At 46.3% G+C, this 21,686-nt stretch overlaps 1 protein-coding gene and 1 long non-coding RNA gene across 2 annotated transcripts in view; one reads left to right on the forward strand and one right to left on the reverse strand.

Moving 5' to 3' along the window:
• Slc34a2 (solute carrier family 34 member 2) overlaps positions 1-21,686 on the reverse strand; it is a 43,282-nt gene that overhangs the window by 19,798 nt on the left and 1,798 nt on the right. The window contains exon 2 of the mRNA XM_087584431.1: positions 9,704-9,892. The gene's annotated coding sequence lies outside the window, so the exon portion shown is untranslated. The remainder of the gene's footprint in view (positions 1-9,703; positions 9,893-21,686) is intronic.
• Positions 201-17,222, forward strand: LOC120096615 (uncharacterized). The gene is made up of 3 exons (XR_015637046.1): positions 201-492; positions 7,274-7,405; positions 16,337-17,222. It is a non-coding gene; the product is annotated as an uncharacterized LOC120096615 (long non-coding RNA).

A 21,686-nucleotide genomic window follows, 5' to 3' on the forward strand; every position in this document is an offset into this window, starting at 1 on the left:
TCGCTGTCATCACGCCCCTCGCACATTCCAGGACCGCCTGCCGCCGCCGCCGCCGCGGCACTGCCTACCTGTGGGCTTAGTGAGCCCATCGCCACCTCGAGAGCTGCGGGGGAGAAACCTCAGACCAGGCCCGCAGTAGGAACGGCCGAACGGCCTGCGCCCCGGTGGAGCCCCGCGAGCCCCGAATCCCTGCCTCCCTCACAGGCGGGGGTTCCTGCGAATGCAGGACAACTGGGCCCTTGCCCTCTGCCTCATTCTCCTAGAGAGTCTCTGTGCTGTTCGTCTCATCTCCGGGGCTGGAGAGGTTAGACACTAAGCCACAGACTGAGTCCTGGGACAAGATTCTCCGCAACAAAGCCAGAATTGTTCCAGATGCCTCTGCCCTGAGACTTGTCTGGCCTGGGCAGTTAGAACAAGGACGTGAATCTCAAGACTGACTGGGAGTGGCAGGCCTGGAAAAGGGCCGTTGTCTCTACTGTGTGGACGCCCTGGGTCAGTCGGTTTTCCCCCACCTCCACCCACTGTAAGGTAGCCGGGAGATCAGCCCCCGGGAAGTCCCCAGGCTAGTATTGAACAGGATGGAAACTGTGGATTTAGCCTCAGATCAGAACTTAAAAGCCTTGCCTGAGGCCAACAAGCCAAGACTAAGTAAGTCATAGGGTAATGGCACACACAGGCTCACACAGAATCTGCTAAAACAGAGCTAGATCTCCTTTTGCCTCAAACTTCAGGTTTCCAAGCTCCCATTACTAATGTTGGGAAGTGCTGCTCTGGGATAAGTTTTCAGGATCTTAGCTGCTGGTCTTGAATTCCCTGCTCTGCCCCCTTGCCTTTCCCTCCCTTTTCTCTGGTGTGAAGTGTGCCCTTGGCTCAGGGCACTCAATGTGTTAACCGGCCTTACATTTCAAAGGGACCTTTCAGTGTTGTGGGGGAAAAGGAAGGTTAGACTTATCACAGTGCTAATACTGTCTACAGCAACACAAAGCACAGGACTGGGCTGGAGGGTTGGAGACAGGGAAGAAACAGGTGGCCCTGCTGAGGAACAGTGTTTGCTCTGCAGGGCAAACTAGGGAGTGCACAGCTCAGTAAGCAACTGTCCAAGAGCACAGGCCAGAGGAAAAGGATCCACCCCCACATGATGAAGGACCTCTTAGCCCTGCCTGTATCCAATGGTGAGCAGGGTAGGCTGCATTCCCCACCTACACTGTTCTCAGGAACCCTGAGGCCTTCACTCAGTGGTCATCTATCCTGTGATCCTGCCTCCCAGTGGCTAAAGGTTTTCTGGAGCTAACTGCCTTGCCCCTTGCTTTAAAATCATTTCCCAAAATGCAGCCCACCTAACAGCTCTGTGAAAACCTTTGGAAAGGCCCCATATGTTCTGGTGGACAGGGAAAGTCAAGACTTTTACAAGTATTTATGGCTCTCAGGGTGGTATCTTCTTGGTTCTAGCTTGACTACATTAATCCTCTGCAGTGTATGTGTCTACATTCACTCTCACCTCCTTTATCAGAACGAGGTCTATCATTTGATCTCTGATACCAAATATCTTCATTTAGTAACCTAAAGCCTGTGTTTACATAAACTTCTATAATTAGCCCAGCCAACCTCCGATTATTGCGATTAATGCAGCACTGTAAGGTAGGATTCGGTCAGATCGTGTCATTAATCTGAAATTGAGGTCCAGACCATCTTCTCTGTGCTTCAGACTTGCTTCTGTGTAGCTGTTACAGGTCTAAAGTTCAGTGAGATGAAAACACTTGAAATCCTATCATTGATTTTTGTGTTTCCATGGTTTGGCTTTTTACTGTAAAAATGTACACATGCTGATACCAGTCAAACATGTTTGACTCCTCATATAAAAACAGAAATTATTTGTGACCTATGCTATGGAGAGCTTACCATGAACTCTATAACAATTTGCATAGTAATGGCAGACACAAGAATCAGATGATCCTCTCTGGCTAGATAGCAAGACAGGTCGGGGCTACAGGAGACTGTCTCAAAAGAAACAAATCCAGGTGCTGTGGCTTTAATCCCAGAGGCTAGCCTGCTCTTTAAGTTACAGGATAGCCAGGGCTAGGTAGATAGACCCTGTCTCAAAAGTAAACAAAACAACAATGAGGGCTAGAGAGACAGCTTAGCACTTTTTGCTCTTACAAGACATTGTTAAGAGCACTGACTGCTCTTCCAAAGATCCTGAGTTCAAATCCCAGCAACCACATGGTGGCTCACAACCATCTGTAATGAGATCCGATGCCCTCTTCTGGTGTGTCTGAGGACAGCGACAGTGAACTCATATAAAAAAGAGATTGTCTCAGGTTCTGTTTCTACATGGAACTCAGCCCATCTGTAACTCTAGTTCCAGGGAGACCTGAGGCCCTCTTTGACCTCTGTGAACTCCTATGAGAAAAATAAAACAGAACACATGGACAATGTAATGTCACTGGTAGTAATGATGGTAAGCCAAAGAAAATGTACGTGCATCAAGAAAGCCAGGGTACCAGCACAGCTCTGAACAACCTAGATCCTCATCCCGGGAAAGAGAAATTAGCTGAGAACACTGGAATTATTATATTACTATATTATTAACTTTTGCTGTGGTCAAGTAAAGAAAGTGCATCTTACCAGCATTATGTTAATTTAAAGCAAAGGCAGGAGAGCACAGTGGCTCCCATTAGTTAAACTCCTCAAACCAGCCTGGCTGAGTTCTAACATCAGGGATGCATACTTTAGTTCAGGAGCAAGGATGTGCCATCAAAGTCACTCTGCCTGGGAGGACGGTATGGCTTGCCCAGGCTCAAGTCCCTAACTAGTCTGAGGAATGGCCATTTCCTTTGTGAATAAGTTTCATTAATTTCCTTTCATTTGGTTGAGACAAAATAGTGATCATAGAGAAGTCAGGCCTTGAACTTGAGATAACCCTGCCTCGGCCTCCCTTTGTTTGGATGACACTGTGCACCAGCACACATTGGTCAAGCTCTGCACAGTAACTGTAATGTGATGGCGCCTGACCTAAGAACACTGGGTGGTTCTAAGTCCCAGCGCTTTAGAGGCCATTGGGTTCGAACTCCTTGCCGGCTGTCACATGAACAGTACCGTGGTCAGCAGAGCTAAGAAACCCTGCTTACTCCGCTCAGGACACAGTTCTTAAGTTTCCCACACAGTGACTCATTTCTTCCTACAAGATAAGTTTATCGCTCCACTTTATGGATGAGCAAATTGAGATAGGGATGGTCTTGCCCAAAGTCACAGTGCGTGATAGAATCTAAGCCAGGTGATCTGGCTCCAACGGTTTGCAAGGTCATCTCAACTCTGTTGCCATCTTTGCAACTGGATTTCTAAAAACAGTTTCTTAGAAGCTAAGACTCACTCAGTGTCTCAACGTTGTTGTTTAGCAGAAACAGAGAAGAAACAGTTATGAACACCCGTAGCCCAGTTACTCAGGAGGCCTAGTCAGACTGCATGACCCCCAGCAGTATGAGGCTACCTTGAGTGAGAAACTGTGACAAACTAGAGATGCTTTCCTGCTGGGAACAAGCTGATCAGCCTCTTGAAACTCAAATCATCGTTTACTAAACCCAAAGCCACCCCCTAATTCCTTAACTCACAGCCCTTATTCTGAATTGACCACACTTTTGTGTGTCTGCCTTCTTAGGGGTGGATCTTGTTTCCGTCCTTACATTATGATGTAACTGTGCAACTTGTGGAGAAAGCTCCCTGTTTCAGCAGCACCCAAGTCATCAGCGTTAATTTTCTACTCTTCATCTATTATAGTCTGGGTCCGCCCAGCCTGAAGAGTTATGCGTTATGCTAGAATTCACTGTGGCTAGATCATGGAGGGAGGGAGGGAGAGAATCAATGTGCCTGTCTCTCTAAGAACACAGTGCTAACCCGGCATCACCCATATAAATGCTCTCCCTGACAGAACTATAATCCTAGCACTAGGAAAACTGAGGCAGGAGGATTGCTTCACATTTGAAGCTAAACTGAAATGAGTATCTGGGCCACAGACGTTAGATTGTCTAAAGGATGTTTTAAAAAGAGAACAAAACTTTGTTTTGCCTTAGGTCCCAGAGCCCCTAACAGCACTACTCAAAGTATTTTGTACTTTAATATTGCCTAAGGGGACGACCGCTGGAAGGCTTAAATGGATGGATAACTAAACCTCGCACACTTCCGGAGGCTGAAGGAAGGAGCATAAGTTCCAGGCAAGCCTGGCTCCAGTGAGGCACTGTCTAAATAAAATCATTGTCTGATACATATTGACATACAGAAATAGGGTATACTCTCAAAACAAAACAGAATGCTAAGCCCGGACTGGCTGGCCTTGAACTCCATGTCCTTCAACCTTAGCCTCCTAAATGCTTGGATGAGAGACCATGTAGACAAACCGAATTATAATCTCCAGTATGAGATAGCCAAGGCTCTGCCCTTGTCAATTAATCTATCCATGCAATTAGTGGATTAATGGTTAATGGAGAGTGGTCTGCAATAAACTCCAGTTTGGCTTAGATCTTCTAGCACCGATTCTGGGTTTTGCCAACAAGGCCACCAAGATGAACTTTGGACCAGAACTATGAGCCAAAATAAACATTTTCTGTGACTAACACGTGTGTGATATAACATCCAGTGGCCAGGTAGACGGATTTTCTGTTTCATAATTCTATGATGAAATCAATATATTGCACCAACCATGGGCAAGGAGTAGCTATGTATGGCTCCTACACAGATAGGTTAGATACAAGGATACAAACTGAGCATAGATAAGGAGGGAAGATTATGTATCATTAAGAAAGTCTGTATCCGGGCTGGAGAAATGGCTCAGCGGTTAAGAGCACTGACTGCTCTTCCAGAGGTCCTGAGTTCAATTCCCAGCAACCACATGGTGGCTCACAACCATCTGTAATGAGATCTGATGCCCTCTTCTGGTGTGTCTGAAGACAGCTACAGTGTACTTATATATAATAAATGAATAAATCTTTAAAAAAAAAAAAAAAGAAAGTCTGTATCCAAACGTGCCAACTTCGAAGTCAGAAAAGAACTGTAAATCCTCGTTTGAGCTTCCTCGCCCATTAAATGGGTAGAGCGTACAGACCAGACCCCCTTACCTAATACACAGGTGATGAAAATCTAGTTCCTCAGGGGTTGGAACACAAATCAGTCAATCAATCAATTAATCAATCAATTAATTAAACACTGCCGGGTATGGTGGAAGTGGAAGTTGAGGATAAGAGTTCAAGATTATCCTGGGTCACATAGTGCATTTCAGGGCAGCCTGTCTCAAAAAAAAAAAAAATCCCAATAAAGTAAAATCATGGGCTAGGAGTGTGGTACAGTGGTTAAGCACTTGCCCAGCATGGGCAAAGTCTGGGGTTTAATCCTTAGCACTGAGAAATAAATGAAAAACTGAACGTTGGGAAAGTCAAATAAAGTAGGTGTGGACTGCCAATGTCCACGCTGACCCTGATGTCATCTCAGATGCAAACGGACCTTGGCCCCTTGTTTCTGGCCAGCGTCTCTGGGCCCCCTCTTCTCTTCCTGCCTGTTGGCTAAGCCCCTGGCTGGAACAGTTCTCTTTAAGAACTGGGAACTACTGCCCTGTGAGAGGGAGAAGACCACCCACAGCCAGGCTCTAGTGTCTCTTCCTGGGTGCCACGCCCCACCCTGAGTCACCAGGCCTGGGAAATTCCCAGGATGGAATGAAATGGAAGAGCTCAGACCAGCTCTGCTCACTGCTAACTCTAATTTGGAAAGGTGGAGATGACCAATATGGCCTGCATAGCCCCAGCTGACTGGGCGGGCCAGGCCCAAGGGGCAGCTGCATGCTAGACCTGCCTGTTGGGGTCCCCCTGTGGATGCTGAGCCTGAACTATTGCCCCAGTTTGCTCCCCTGACCTCAGACAGTAGATGCAAGGAGCCTGAAGTGGATTGTGTCATAAACACCTGAGACAGTGGCTCCCAGTGAACCACAGGAGCAAATCCACTTTGAGCTCCTGCCTTCTCTCTCAGGAGCTGCTCCCAGACCCCATGGCAATTTTGATAATCTTAGGACGATTGCTGCCAGGGAACCCATCCTCTTGGGCCAGGATTCAAAATACACCAAAGGATGCATTACACACTCACAAGAAAACCCCAGACTTCAAAGAACCAGGTTTAAATGAGGCAGCGTGAAGGGGAGAGAGCACAGGGCTGACAGAATGGTCGCCCATTTTCAACCTCACTTAGAGACTATCCTGAAAAGCAATTCTCAAAATCATGCTTTGGTAGTGGGCAAGGGGCGTGTATTTTCCCATGTTCTGCTGCAACAGATTTTAGCGCAGCTCCAGTGCAATCGATTCAAGCAGGTCGCATGGGCAGAGGAGGCAGAGCAGTGGAGGGAGGTCTGGGGATGTCTCCCTTCAATGATAACACACTTGTCCAGCATCTTCAAAGCCAGTGTTGACCCCACCCCCACCCCAGCACTAAAAAGAACATTTGTAATTTGAGCTAAAACTTTAAGCAAAAAAATAAAAAATAAAAACAAAAGCAAAAACTTCGGTAGCTCATGTTTGTGATCTCAGCACTTAGAGGCCGGAGAATCATGAGTTCAAAGCTCTACCTAACTGTATAGCAGTTTCTATGACAGCCTCGGCTCAAACAGTTCTGCCCCAGCACTTGTGAATAAGTGTGCACACACTTGCACACTTATCTGTGAGCTGGAACCCAAATCTTCAACATGGAACTCTAGGGTCACCCCAGTGTATATATACTCTTCCACCACTTTCTTCTCCAAATGCACTGGTCAATGACAGAGTCCTGACCAGGTTCTGTCCTTTCCTACTGAACCAACTTACAGAGTTCTGGGTCTTGTTACCTACAAAGCAAGTACCCTACCAAGCGACAACCCCAGTCCTTCCAAGCTTCTAACTCTCCAACAGTTACAATATAGTGGAAAAGCTCCCACTTCACTACCAGCCAGAGCCTTCCTGCTATCCTCAGCCTCCCCTTTGCATGTGCTGTCTCAGGACTGTTGACCTTCCTGGTCCCGTTCTTGGAAAGTTCAAACAGCTTCCTTGACGTTACCTTAGATTATTTTACCTCAACTTTGAACTCCTCCCCCTGCCTCCCCTCCCTCCCCCTCCCAGTCCTTGAAGGGTAGGTATGCCTGCCCCCACCTCCTGGGCCATCCCTCTTCTATTGTTCTGCCTAGTTTCCCAACACTACAAAACACTGCTCTGCACTCACATCCCCATTGCTCCTTAACTGAGGTTGATATTTTGTTTACTGAATCTAGACCTGACCACGCAGGACTATATGTGTAATCCAAGCTACCCAGAAGACTGAAACAGGAAGATCAAAGTTCAAGGCCTGCTAGGTCACAGAGTGCATTCAAAGCCAGCCTGGATAACTGAAACCCTGTCTCTAGGTAAGGAGGATGTGACTGGTGCACTCCTTGCTCTCGGAGACTTGAAAGAAATCTCTCCAATCTAACTGGAGTGGCCAGATGGTAGCTGATAGGGAGAACGTAGGGAGAGAAGCGTGAGCCTTGAGGCTATGTAGGACAGATCTCCTGCACCAAAGCATTTTAAGTTCCCAAGCAAAGAAACAGAGCGAGCCCAAAACATCCCTTACAGAACCCAGGTCAATTTTATAGGTTGGGAGGGAGTGAGGGGAGGTGAGAGGTATCATGAACTTCTACTTCCAAGGAGGTTCAGCAGCCACCAAACATCACCCAGGCACCGTCCTTTCACCTGAGAAGCTTCTCTATGATCCCTGGTAAGGACATAGAGATGCTCTGAAATCTTTTAAACTCAGAAAGCCCTCAGTAATTTACACTTTCAAGGAATACCTTGTTCAGCAGGGTTCCTGCAAAGGGCAGGCGCGTATGAATTCTCCCCTTTGCACCAAAGCTCGGTTTTGTTTTTGTTGTTTGGTGTGCTGTTGGTTGTTGTTTTTAAGCTGTATATATTTAAGCAAGCATTTAACCCCTGAGGCGGGTGTGAGGGTACATTTCTGTATTCTCCATACCTGTAATCTTTAGTTTTCTAGGTGAAAGGAGTGTCGCTGGCCTGGGCTACAAGGTATCTTTTCCATTTTGTGGGACTTTTAGTGTTGCCCCACTGATAAGCAACCAGAGGGTCCAGATGGGACCTTGCAACTAAGATTGGTGAAGCACCAGCTTGGCACGTCATTTGCAATGATTGTGTCGTCCCTTACAGAGCTCCTGACTCTTGACCCTCCTAAATTGTATTCTGGGCATTTTATTTCTTTCTAGTTTTTATTTATTCCCTCACAACCACCACCACCATCCCCCCAAAAAAACAGGATTTCTGGGTAGCCCTGACTGTCCTAGAACTCCGTAGACCGGGCTGCCTCTGCTATCCAAGTGCTGGGACTAAAGGCATGTGCCACCACTCAGATTCTTTGTCAAAAGAATTTCATGTAGCCCAAACTGAACTTTCTGGATATCGAAGGATACTCCTGATCTTCCTACCTCCTCTATTCTGGGAACTGATGGTGCTGAGATTATAAGCTAGGATTACAGGCATGCACCCCCAAGCTTGGTGTACGTAGTGCTAGAGGTCAAATCCGGTGGATGCTCGTGCTTGCTAGGAAAAGGCAGCCAACTGAGCAAACCAACACCACCGACACGTTCAGCATCCCACATATCTCAGGCTGGCCCAGAACTCTGTGTAGCCAAGGGTAACCTTAAACTACCCAACCTCCTGCCTGACTTCCAAACACTGGCGTGTAGGCATGTGCCGTCCACCTAGTAGCTCTGAATGCTTTGTCGATAAATATTTCCAAGGAACTGAGTCTCCCCCTCCCCTACACTTGCAAACGTTTTCCAGTCCTGCTGCACGACACTCCTTTCCCTCCTTCCCATCTTTCATGGAGTTGGGAGCCCTCTACATCAGGGGACCTTCATCAACAGGCTGTTGATCCATCCCAAAGGAGGTAGCCCCACGACCACCCCAGACATCACTACTTCCCTCCTACTTTAATTCCCAGAAGTAAGAAGGGCAAACCATCTGCTGAACCAGGATCCAGAGCCATGCACGAGCCCTTTCTTCTATTTAACAATCCACCCTTCCTCTGGAGGAGGGAAAGACCTCCCGCTAAGCAGGCACAATCTGTGCAGAAACCATATTTCCCAAAGACAGAGTAACACGACGTGGGGATAAACCCTGGGCTTTGAGTTGAATCTTCTTTATCTTCTGCCACCCGGGAGCCTGGGAGCTAACCCCTCTCCTGTACTACACAACCAACCAGGGATGACAGATCCCTGTACTTTTCACATCTGAACTGTTCAGGCCACACACATATTGTTAAATTATCTGCTGATTTTACCTCCGTTTCTCAGATAAACTCAAAAAGCTCAGAACATGTTCATGTTCTGGCCCAAGTTTCAACATAGTTTCTATGAATCAGAGTCAGACCCTAACAGCCAACTTCTCATAGGCCTAGAATGATCAAGTGCAACCCTTTCTTTAGTTCCCAGCAGGCTGCCTTGAGGGGTGACATAGCACAGGGACACCCCCATTACACCAGGTAAAGGTACTCTCACTCCCAATACATACAAAGCCATCATGGTTGGCAAACAAGACAATCTATTCACTATGCCTGCTTCCAACATTCACACAAAACCTCCACATTTACAAAAACCATTGCTAAACAGAAGAAACCATTTCTGAAGCCCCCCAACCCACAGCAGCTTTCTTACCTGGAGACCTGGAGACCTGGAGGGCTGGAGGGCTGGAGGGCTGGAGGGCTGGAGGGCTGGAGGGCTGGAGGGCTGGAGGGCTGGAGGGCTGGAGGGCTGGAGGGCTGGAGGGCTGGAGGGCTGGAGGGCTGGAGGGCTGGAGAGATCCTGGGAGCAGTTGCAAAGCTAGGAACTGCTGAGAACTACTGCCTAAGAACCAGACACTAGCTTTTATACATCCAGGTTAAGCTACGTCATTTAGCCACACCCTTAGAACCAGAAAGCTCAACCCAGAATCTTCTCTAATCCTCATTTAATCTTTCTTTTTCTTTTTTTGAGAGGAAGGGGCAGTATTGCTAAATGCTCAACTACCAAACTATGTTCCTAATGTCAAACTGGTTTTGGATTTCGTTTGTTTGCTTTTAGGGTGTGGGGATGGGGGGATCTCATTATGTAGTAGTGACTGGCCTAGAACTCCAGGCTGGTCTTGAGTTTACAGTGTTAGGATTAAGGGCCTGTGTCACTAAGGATTTTGGGTTGGGTTTTGGTTTGGTTGGGCTTAGTTGGGTTTGGTTTTTTGAGATGGGGTTTCACTACATAGCTCACAGAGACACACTTGGCTCTGTCACCCAGTGTTGAGTCCAAGGCATGCACTACCATGCCTGGCTAATATTATCATTTACTTTTAATTTTACTTTCTATTCACGTATTTACTTATCTTGGTTTTCTGAGACAGGATTTCCCTCTGTAACTTTAACCGTCCTTAGCCTAGCTCTGTAGACCAGGCTGGCCTTGAATTCAGAGATTCCCCCTGCCTCTGCCTCCGGGGTACTAACATTAAAGCCACGTCTCACCACCATACGAGGTTTTTTTTTAGGACAGTGTTTCACACTGTAATTCAAGCTGGTAGCCCAGGCTGGCCTCAAACTTGAGACATTCCTCTTGTCTTAGCTTTTGAATTCTGGAATTATAGGCACGAGCCACCAAGCCGAGTTCCCAAATTATTTTTATAAAGTTACTTATGTAGAGGTTATGAGAATGGTGCCATGAAAATTGTTCCTACAACCTGGGATGGTTTGCTTTCAAAATTTTGTATGTGTTTCCCTTCCTGGGCCTAAAACACGTAAGCAAACACTCCACTGAGCTGCAGTACCCAATTCTAAAATCAATTTTAATGTTGAGTTGTGTAAGGCAGGTTGGCCCTTACCAATAAACCTGACACACAAAGCTAGCTTGGGCTACAGACTGAGACCTTGTCTCAAAACAAACAAGGGCTGGAGAGAGGATGACCCACTGGTTAAAGATATCTGTTACTCCTTCAGAGGACCCAAATTCAATTCCCAACACCTACACCAGGTGGTTTGCAACTGCCTATAACTAGAGCTTCAGAGAATCCATGCCCTCTCCTATATCCCATAGGCTCAAAAACAGATACTGTGGCACTCCATAGGAGAAAGCGAAAGAATCAGGAATTGAAGGCCTGCCTCTGTTACGTATTTCGAGTCTGTGGCCACAGTGGGCTACATAAGATCCTATCGCAAACAAACGGTCATTTAAAAGGTCAAGGAAGATCAGTATGCTTCTAGAGTAACTAACTAGCTCACAATTCAGGGAAAATTAACTCAGGCTTGCTGCGAATCCCAGCTCAAGAACACAGTCTTCAAGACTAAGATCAGTCAGGCATGATGGATGGCACATGCCTTTAGTCCCAGCATTTGAGAGGCAGAAGCCAGGATTACACAGTGAGATCCTGTCTCAAAATAAAAGAACTCAGATCACAGGATTAAAAAAAAACACAAACAAACAAACAAACAAATAGGTGTAAATTAGACCAAAAGCCATGTATTTGGTTAGTCAGCTGTCCTAGTAGGCAAATTTGGTTAAGAGAATTTTCCACATTGAAACAACAAAAGCCAGTATGCTCTGTGTTATTTGTAAAGCCCATCCACATTAGTAATTCAAACACTGAGACGATGTCACGTGAATTAAAGAAATAAACAGAAGTCCCATCTCAAATATAAGTGCTCTACACTGCTGAGCCATCTCAGATCTCAACATCTTCTGCATTTGTTTGTTTGTTTGATTGATTGATTGATTGATTGATTGATTGATTGACTGTTTTCATAGGTACCAACATAGCCTTGGTTTGCATGTAGCTCACAGATCTGTTTAACTCTGCCTCCAGAGTGCTGGGATTAAAGGCCTAGGTCACCACAGCCAGTCTTTACTTTTTACACTTTAAGTTACATTTTTAGTTGCTATATAAAGTCGTGTGTTTTGTTACATATATGTGTTTCATACATATGTCACCATGCCTTGCTCACAGCCACTCCCCATTGTCCTGACTCCTTGAGCCCATATTAAAACTTCCCCAATGGCAGAAGTTGTTTGAAGCATTACTGAGGAAACAGTGAGACCACTAGTGTCTGCCACTGTTCTTAATTCAAGTGGATACAGTTGAGGGGTGATGGGTGCAGTTTATTAAGAAATGTAAAGGAAGCCTGGCAGTGGTGACACACACCTTTTATCCTGCACTTGGGAGGCAGAGGCAGGCAGATCTGGGTTCAAGGCCAGACTGTCTACAGAGGGAGTCTGGGGACAGCCAGGGCCACAAAGAAAAACCTTGTCTCCAAACCAACCAACCAACCAACCAACCAACAAAAAGCATGAAATATTCATTACAAAATAAGAAACAAAGGAGGAGGAAAACTGTTCTCAGAATAGGTGAATGGTGCCTTCACACCTGGTAAAATTATAGCACTTTCATTGGATGAACCAGAATCCTTTTTGTCACTGAAAATTAACATTTCAGAAAAACACATAGCAAGGAGATCCAATGCAACAAAGAAATTATGAAATGAGTCTGGATGTAGCCCCCTCACAGGGTAGATTCCTGGACAAGCCTAATAGCCCAGGTCCCGGGTTAGGAGGGATGCAGTTGTATGGGCCCTAAAACCATTCTTGGTTGTTTTCAGTGTGTCACTATGTAGCTCCAGGCTAACGTGCAAGTCATGACAGGCTACCTGAACTTGTTTGGATCTTCCTGCCCTGGCTTCTCACTGCTGAGGAGAATACACCACCATACCCGCTCCAGAAGAGTCTGCAACCATAAAGCCTTTTTAAAAATTTATTCTTAATATTTTAATAATTATGTGTGAGTGCGGTATATGTGCATGTGTGCTGGTACCTGTGGAAGCCAGAGGCATAGGACCCCCAAGGATCTGGACTCACAAGCAGTTGTGAGCTACCCAATTAAGTGTTGGGAACTACACACAGGTCTTCTGCGCGCTCTCTCTCTCTCTCTCTCTCTCTCTCTCTCTCTCTCACACACACACACACACACACACACACACACATACACACATATTTTGGGGTTTTCGGTTTTGTTTGGTTTGGGTTTTTTTTTTTTGTTTGTTTGTTTTTGTTTTTGTTTTTCTAGACAGGGTTTCTCTGTGTAGCCCTGGCTGTCCTGGAACTTACTCTGCTGACCAGGCTCACCCTGAACTCAGAGATCTGCCTGCCTAGGCCTCCCGAGTGCTAGGATTAAAGGCATGGGCCACTAAGGCCCAGCTAGGAAGCACTCTTAACCACTGAGCTATTCTGCCAGGGTCCCTCCTCACACTTTGGGAGATAGGATCACATCTAATCTAGGCTGATCTCGAATTTGCGGTGCAGCGGAGAATGACCTTGAGCTCCTCATTCCCCCCACCTCCACCTCCAAGGCTAGAATTATGGGCATGAACCACCACACCTGCAGTGCTGGGGACAGAACCCAGGGCTTTGTACATGCTAAGCACTTTATCAACCAAGCCCCAGCCCCAGCTCCCATAAACCATTTTGTTTGCTAAAGCCTGTCATCCAACCTCCAGCTGTTTTTTTTTTTTTTTTTTTTTAATGTTTTTAAAAGAGATGTCAGTCAGGTGTGATAACTCAAGGCTAATTCGAGCTTTCTAGAGGCAGAAACAGGTGGTTCCAGGATAGCCAGGGCTACACAGGGAATCCCTGCACCTCAAAAAAGAGGGGGGAGGGAGGAGGGGAAGGTTAGTAGGCTTGGTAGTAAATTCTCAGCACTAGGGAGGCAGAAACAAGGGGATCATGGGACTCAGGATCATCCTAACCTATGTAGTAAAGTCAGAGGCTAGCCTGAGCTACCCTGGATCCTGTCTCAAAAGAAAAAAAAAAGATTACTACGATGACCTGGGTGGAGTAATTGCCTAGAATATGGGAGGAAGCCACAGGTTCACTTCCTACTCCCCGCTTATCCACCCACCCCAAAAGGAAACACAATAAAGAGTCTCGTGCCCACAGTCTGACTTTAATTTAGAGGAAAGTCAAAATGGCTGAAGCTGAGTCTTTTCTTAGGAAGACACTGCAGTGGCTGCTCTGCCTTCATCTGTGGTCGACCAAGGCGTCCCCACCATCTTGTCTTGCAGTTAGTCTTATCAGCTAGTGTTGAGAATGATGCCATGGCTAGTTACAAACGGAGGCTCTGAGCCAGGCACATCGGAGCCCTGGCCAAGTGTGTCAACTGTCTCATCCCCCTGGCAGCCCCAAGTACTTCGCCATTCCCACCTGCGGGAGACAGAGAGTACAGAGAAAAATGGAGTTCAAGGAAACTGGGTGACCTGCCCAAGAGCATTCAGCTGACTGGGGTTGAATCAGAGACAGGCAAGTAGCGATCCTTCAGAACCTGGAATGAGTTAGGGGATGGATGAGTCAAGTAATACACCCTTAAGGACCACGGAAGGGTAAAGCCATCCCAGAGCGTGGGCCACAGCAGATTCAACATGCTCCTGAGGTCTAGCCTGCTCCTAACCTGTCAATGTTGGAAGGAATGGTTGAGTTGTTGTTGTTGTTGTTGTTGTTGTTGTTGTTGTTGTTGTTGTTGTTCTAAGACTTATTTTATGTGTGTCAGTGTTAAGCCTGCGTGTATTTCTGAGCTGCATGTGTATGCCTAGAACCCATGGAGGTCAAAGATGATCCTCAAACTATGGATGGTTATGAGCAGTCTTGTAGATGCCAGGAACCAAATCCGGGTCCTCTACAAGAGCAATCAACTGCTGAGACATCTCTCTAGTCCCTGGTGCACTGATATTATGAAATAGGGTCCTGACTGGCTGGCCTAGTCCTATTAGAAGGCCCCCTGGCCCAGCCTCCCTGGAAATGTTGGCATTACAAACCTGTTCCCACCCTGGCTAAAAGCAGGTTCCAATATCACTCTCCTTTTGTTTTTCTGAGACAGGCTCTAAGGTAGCCTGAGTTGGGCCTCAGGCTGGCTGAGGTCAGGCATAAACTTGGAATTTTTTGTGTTTGTTTGGTTTGGTTTTGGTTTTAGTTTTCAAGTCAGGGTTTTTCTGTATAGCCCTGGCTGTCCAGGACACTCTCGCTGTAGACCAGGCTGTCCTGAAACTCAGAGATCTGTCTGCCTCTGCTTCCCAAGCACTGGGATTAAAGGTGTGTGCCACCAATACTGGCTAAACTTGGAGTCTTAAGCCTTCAGCTCTTACCTCTGAAATGTGGCTGCCTACCATCCCAGTGTAGGCTTCGTGGATGTTCAAACCTGGGCCTCTCACATTCCAGACCTGCCCTATGATCCCAGCAAAATCATGGTTCTTGAGTTAAAACCCTCTAACTGTGTTATGGCTGTTTGCTTGGTGTATGTGAAGCCCTATCTAACACCACAAGAAAGAAAGAAAGAAAGAAAGAAAGAAAGAAAGAAAGAAAGAAAGAAAGAAAGAAAGAAAGAAAGAAAGAAAGAAAGAAAAGAAAGAAAGGAGAAAGAAAAGAAAGGAAGGAAGGAAGGAAGGAAGGAAGGAAGGAAGGAAAGAAAGAAAGAAAGAAAGAAAGAAAGAAAGAAGGAAAATCATTGACTTGAGGCCATCTTGGTGCCTGATAAACTCTTCTTGTTTCCAAAGGGTAAAATAATGTGGGAAGGAACAGCTGCTCCCAGGGGACATTTGGAAACAGGGAGGTATTGTTGGCCGTCACATCGGAGGACAAGGGCTGCTACTGTTACTAGTAGGCAGAGGCCAGAGGTACTTTGAAGACCCTAGAATACACAGGACTAACCCTCAGCAAAGAACTGCCAGGCAGGTGTCATTGTACCAGGACTGAGAAACCCTGGCAGGCTGCAGATTTCTGTTTTCTTCACCACAGGTGGAGGTTGCCCCTGTAACCCAGGCCTGGAATCCGGCATTCCTACTCCAAAGTTGGCAGGTTAAAAAAAAAAAAAAAGGTCTGTTCTTATCACAGAGCTGGGAAAAGGGAATTTAAGGAAAGTTAAATGATTGTTTTCTTCCTCTGATCCTAACAAAAACAGATTAAGGGAGTCGAACAGATGTTTGAAATGCCTGGGATGACTTCCTGGAGACCTAGTGAAAGGGGAAGCTCCTGGAGACAGAGAAGTTCCACTAACTACCTGAAGGGATGCCTGCCTCACACACACCAGCCTCTGATTGCTACCCCAAACTGTCAGCCAGCAATCAGGGTCTGAGACTAAGCTCTGGTGATCCCAGGGACTTCTGGGCTGTCACATACCTTCTCAGTGTCGATCTTTCTCTTCCTGTCTCTGGCTCCTGCGACATGCTTTGTTCGTTCACTCATTCATTCATTCATTCATTCATTCATTCATTCATTCATTCTTTTCTCTCCCAGCTACAGGCTCAGTTCACAGTGCTACTGTCAGCTTGGTGACCCGAGACTTCCCTCACCCCTACGAGCAGTTCTCTCTGCTCCATCAACTCAAGGTCACAGCTTAGCACGGGTGAGTCCCTTACAGCCTTGCTGTGGTGGTCAGCGTGGTCGCAGATTTCTGTGACCAGGAACTGAGCAAAGCCTGGAGAGACGCAACCAGGCAGGAGCGGATTATCTGAGGGCGGGGCCTGGGAGAGATGAGAATGGATTAAGGCAGAAGAAAGAAGTTCTTCAAACTTAAGAGTCTTTTGGGTTACACAGAAAGGATACTTTAAAAAATATCCTAAAACTAAAACAAATAAAAAAAATTTCAACAAAATCCAATTTAATCTAAGAATGCAAAAAAGAAAGAAAGAAAGAAAGAAAGAGAGGAAGAAAGATGAAAATAAAAGAAAGAAATCAAGAAAGCTGTCCATTTCAACATTGCCTCCTGGATGGAGGGGAGGACATCAGCAAGAGAATGAGGAACCCCCACTTTAGGACCCCAGGACCTTTGACAGGACCGTGAAAAGGATTCAGCCCCGGACCAACATGGTTTTTTATCTGTTTATCAATGAACAAATTTCGTCCTACTGGAGATTCAGAAATAATCACAGTAGCAGTCTCGGCAGCATGTGCCAGGAGACAAGCTCTGAAGAGGACAAACGAGACAGGAGGATCAAGAATTTGAGGCCAGCCTGGGCTTTACCTGGGCAGTGTTGCTCAAGTTTGAAATGCTAGCCCTTGGGAGTAAAAAGGGCTGATGAGGAGCTCAGGCCCATCCTGCTGGCTATGCTGTCAGTTCCAGACCAGGCAAAGCTACGTGAGACCTTATCTCAATAAACAAAATTAAACTCCAAAAGAAAAACTGTTTGCTGTGATGGTGTCAGCACACAGGAAACTGAAGCAAGAAGCATACAACACAAGCTTCAGGACAGCTTAGGTGACAGGGTAACAGTCTTATGAAAGAAAGACAGAATAGCAAAAATATTAACATTAGAAGTGAGGCTATACCCCAATTGATAGGCACTTGCCTCACACAAGGTCATGAGTTCAGTTCCCAGTTCCACATAAAATGAGGCTTAGTGGCACATATTTTGGTTGTTTTGATTTTTCATAACAGAGTTTTCATAACAGGGTTCATGGACCAGGCTGGCCTTGAACTCACAGATTCACCTGCTTTAGCCCCCTGAGTGTTGGGATTAAAGGTATGTACCACTACCACCCTGCCCATACTTGTAGTCTGAGTACTTGGGAGCTGGAGGCAGGAGGATTAGAAGTTTGAGGTCATCTTCAGTTACCTAGGGAACTGAGATCTCATAATGAACACACACGCATGCACACACACACACACACACACACACACACACTGTCAACGAGGTTGTGGCTGTGGCACAGTGTAAGGTACCAGCCTGACTGCATGAAGTCCTGGGATACCATGAGCTCCCTTGTACCACAGAGAAAGAACAAAAGAAGAAGCATAATTGAAGTATAATTGAAGTTTATGGTGTAAGTTGCAAATAAAAGACTTTTAGTGTTGTTTGCTCAAGCTGTGTCAGCGGGTTCATAAATCATGTAACAGTATTTACTAAATGAATTTATGGGTTTGGGATGTAGTTCAGTTGGTAGAGTGCTTGCCTAGCATGCTTGAAGTCCAAGATTCAGTACCCAACACTAATTTAACTGGGTGTGGTAGTATATGCCTCTAATCCCAGTACTCAGGAAGTACAAGCAGGAGGGTCAGAAATACAAATCTTTCTTAGCTAAAGATTTCAAGGCCAGCCTGGCTACAGGAAACCATATCTAGAAGAAGGGGGGGGGGAAGAGGAGGAAGAGGAGGAAGAGGAGGAGCTGAGGAGACGGTGTTGGAGGAAGAGGGGGATGGGAAGGGGAGAAGGTAGATAAGGGACAGAAGATGGCTCAGTGGGTAAAGCCCCTTGTTGACAAATGGATGACCTGAGTTTGACCCCCAGGTTCAATCACATGGTGGAAGAAGAGAACTCATTCCTGCAAGTTGTCCACATGCACGCCATGGTGTATGGACATATACACAATACATTAAATGTTTTGTTTTGTTTTGTTTTTTTAAAGAAAGCAGTATACATTAATTAATAGCGCAGTTTGTCCCAGGACTCATGATGTCGGTGCAGGAACCCTTCCTGCCTCTGTCTCCCAAGGGATGAATGCTAGCCTCCACTAGCCTGGGTGTAGGGACTCAGATCTGGGTGTTCCTATCGTATGGTAAGTGTATGTTGGAGGGAGGCAGGCACAAACCGTGGAGGAATGGGACAGGTAGGAATGTAGCCTGAACAGCGGAGAGGTGATTCTGTTAATGGGAATGCAAGAAGGAAACAGAAAGTTTCGGGTCAAGAGGTTGGCTCTCTGAGATCCCATAATGAGCTCTGATAAATCCCAGGCAAGTGGCAAAGCCACTGCAGCACTTAGACGTCCAGCTCTCTCAGATCTAGAGATGGAAAGTGGATACAAAAATAGACACCTGGACAGAAGCAAAGTCACTCACTCTAGCCCTGCAGCTGCAGCTCACAGAGGAGCAGCCTTTGAGCATCCTTCCCAGAGGGAAGCAGCGGGTCCCTGCAGCAATGGCGGGAGGCTGTGTGGGCTCTGGCCTCTGAGCTCTGCCTGCAGAGCCCACTCATACCAGCCTGTGATGACTGCAAAAGTAATTCAGAACTTTAAAGAGGAACGGGGTGGAGGGTCAAGTAAAGTTAATGAAGAAGGTGTCTTCTGTCTCTGTCCCTTCCCAACAGGATCCTCCCCTTGTGCCTTTTCTCCCCTCTGGGACATGGCAGCTTTGCCTTGGCATTGGACCTTTGGTTTTCCAGCACATGGCTTTCACAGAGCCTTTCCTGATCTAGCAGATCCTCTCTCCTATAGCTGCCAAAGGAAACACTTTGGTGTCTCATGCACAGGCCTTACTCCAACAGCCTGCCCCTGGGGAGCCACACTCTACATTGGACGGCATCCCTGCATGGCCTGTAGCAAGGGCCACTAACTCCTCCTGGCAGCAGCTCTCCCACTGCCCCTGAGACCTGCCAGCCATCAGTCTATAGCTCAAGAATACTAGAAGGTTCTCTGGAACCAACTGGGAGGAACGGAAAAGGGGGCCAAGACACTCCACTCTCTGGCTTGCCTGAGAGTGTTCAGGCTTTTCTTCACTGCGTCTACCTCTTTCGCTCCCAAGCGTCCTGGAAAAATGGTGACATTTTGTTTACTATACACTCTGTGAGGTTGGTGTGTGTGTGTGTGTGTGTGTGTGTGTGTGTGTGTGTGTGTGTGTGTGTGTGAATTAACTGTAGTTATTTTATTTTTTATTTTTATATTGGGATTTTGAGACAGGATTTCTTTGTGTAATCTTGATTATCCTGGAGCTTGCTCTGTAAACCAGGCTGGCCTCAAACTTAGAGAGATGCACTTGCCTCAGCCTCCTGAGTGCTGGGATTGAAGGTGTGTACCAATACCACTCAGCTTGCTTTGTTTTTAAATATTGCATCAAAATATCATTTCTAAACCAGGTTTAGGACACGCACCTTTAATCCCAGCACTCAGGAGGCAGAGACAGATGGATCTATGGGTTTGAGGCCAGCCTGGTCTACAGAATGAATTCTAGGACATTTAAGTCTACACAGAGAAACTGTCTTTAGAACAAAACGAAACAAAATAAGTCTTTTTTGTTTGTTTGTTTGTTTGTTTTTGTTTTGTTTTTCCAGAGTTGAGGACCGAACCCAGGGCCTTGCGCTTGCTAGGCAGGCGCTCTACCACTGAGCTAAATCCCCAACCCCACAAAATAAAACATTATTTCTGTGGATTACTTTTTGACGATTCCTTTAATTTTGTGACTAACAGGAGACTCCTTCACTTCACCCTAGGCTAACACATTAGGTTGATCCTGATGTATAAGGTAGAAGATTCAGATTTAAAACTAAGAGAAGCTGGGTGTGACCCACACCTGTAAAATCCCAAGACTCAAGAAGCTGAGGCAGGAGGACTGGCATGAGTTTTAGGCCAGCTTGGGCTATAGAATAAGACAATGTCTCGAATGAATGAATGAATGAATGAATGAATGAATGAATGAATGAGTGAGTAAATAACGGAGCCAGGAAAGCTCTGGAGAAACCAGGCAAAGCTAGTCACACAGAGTGTGCCTGGGTTAAAACACCAGCAATATCATTCTGGCTTGGCCCTAGACATGGCATGTGCTCTCTGTGCTCCATTTCCTGTTCTATCCAGAAAGAATAGTGGCTGCGGGGAGAACTGGGCTAACTCAGTAAGCCTGGTAGTGCCTGAGATGGCGAGTATCCAGAAGTTGAGCCAGGCTATTCCATTCTTAAGTTGTCACAGGTCAACTAATGGGTAGACAGTGGTGCTGAGGATGAAGTAGCTCGTATCCTGTCAAAAGTCAAACTGTGACAGGTGTTAGCAAGAATTTTATGTGCAATGCCTGTGCCTGGTCACAGGCCAGGAGGCATGGAGCAAGGAGCTGTTTCCTTCCCCTCCCTTTTCTTTCTAACCTTCCTCCTCTCCAGATTTCCAGAGAGGCTGGGCCTTGCCAAAGAGCCGAAGATGTGGACTAGTTTGAAAGCCAGCCTCTGCCCTCAGAGCTGGTCTTATGCCATGGCCCCTCAGTACCTCTGGAAGTGTCTAGCATGGCTAGGGCACAGGAAAATAAAGAACAGGTTTCTGGGTTGACTGTTTTTGGTTTGATTTGACTTTTTTGTTTGTTTGTTGTTTGTTTGTTTGTTTGTTTGTCAACCTGACACAAGCTAAGCTAGAGGAACATGAAATGAGGGAACCACAATAGAGAGAGTGGCCTGTAGTCAAACCTGTGGGACAGTTTCCTCTTTAGAGATTGGTGTGTGGAGGCCCAGCCTATTTTAGGTGATCTGGGATAGTATAAGAAAGCAGACTGAGCAAGCCATGGGGAGCAAGTCACTAAGCAGCATCCCTCCAAAGTTTCCGCTTTAGTTCCTGCCTCCAGGTTCCCATCTTCAATTCCTCAGTGATTTCCCTCAGTGTTGAAGTGTGACCTGAGAGTTAGAGGCTGAAATAAACCTTGTCCTCCCTAAGGTGCCTTACCACAGCAATATAAACTCCGTGTAAGACAGAAGCCAACCAATTAGCTTTCAGAAACTTCCTCACATCACCAGCTAGTATCCAGCAGTTGGTTTTCTGGAGCAACATGGACAACACTACCAGTTACTGCTGGGGCCTCCAGGGCCTGGGATGAGAGGGAACCCTCCTAACTGTGCTTCTGTGTTCTTCAACTTGGTGCTCTCTGAATATTTTTATTACCAATTTGTAAATGAATACTAAC

The sequence above is a fragment of the Rattus norvegicus genome, chromosome 14 (genome assembly GCF_021556685.1).
Source record: "Rattus norvegicus strain SHRSP/BbbUtx chromosome 14, alternate assembly SHRSP_T2T, whole genome shotgun sequence".
In the NCBI taxonomy this organism is placed as follows: Eukaryota; Metazoa; Chordata; class Mammalia; order Rodentia; family Muridae; genus Rattus; species Rattus norvegicus.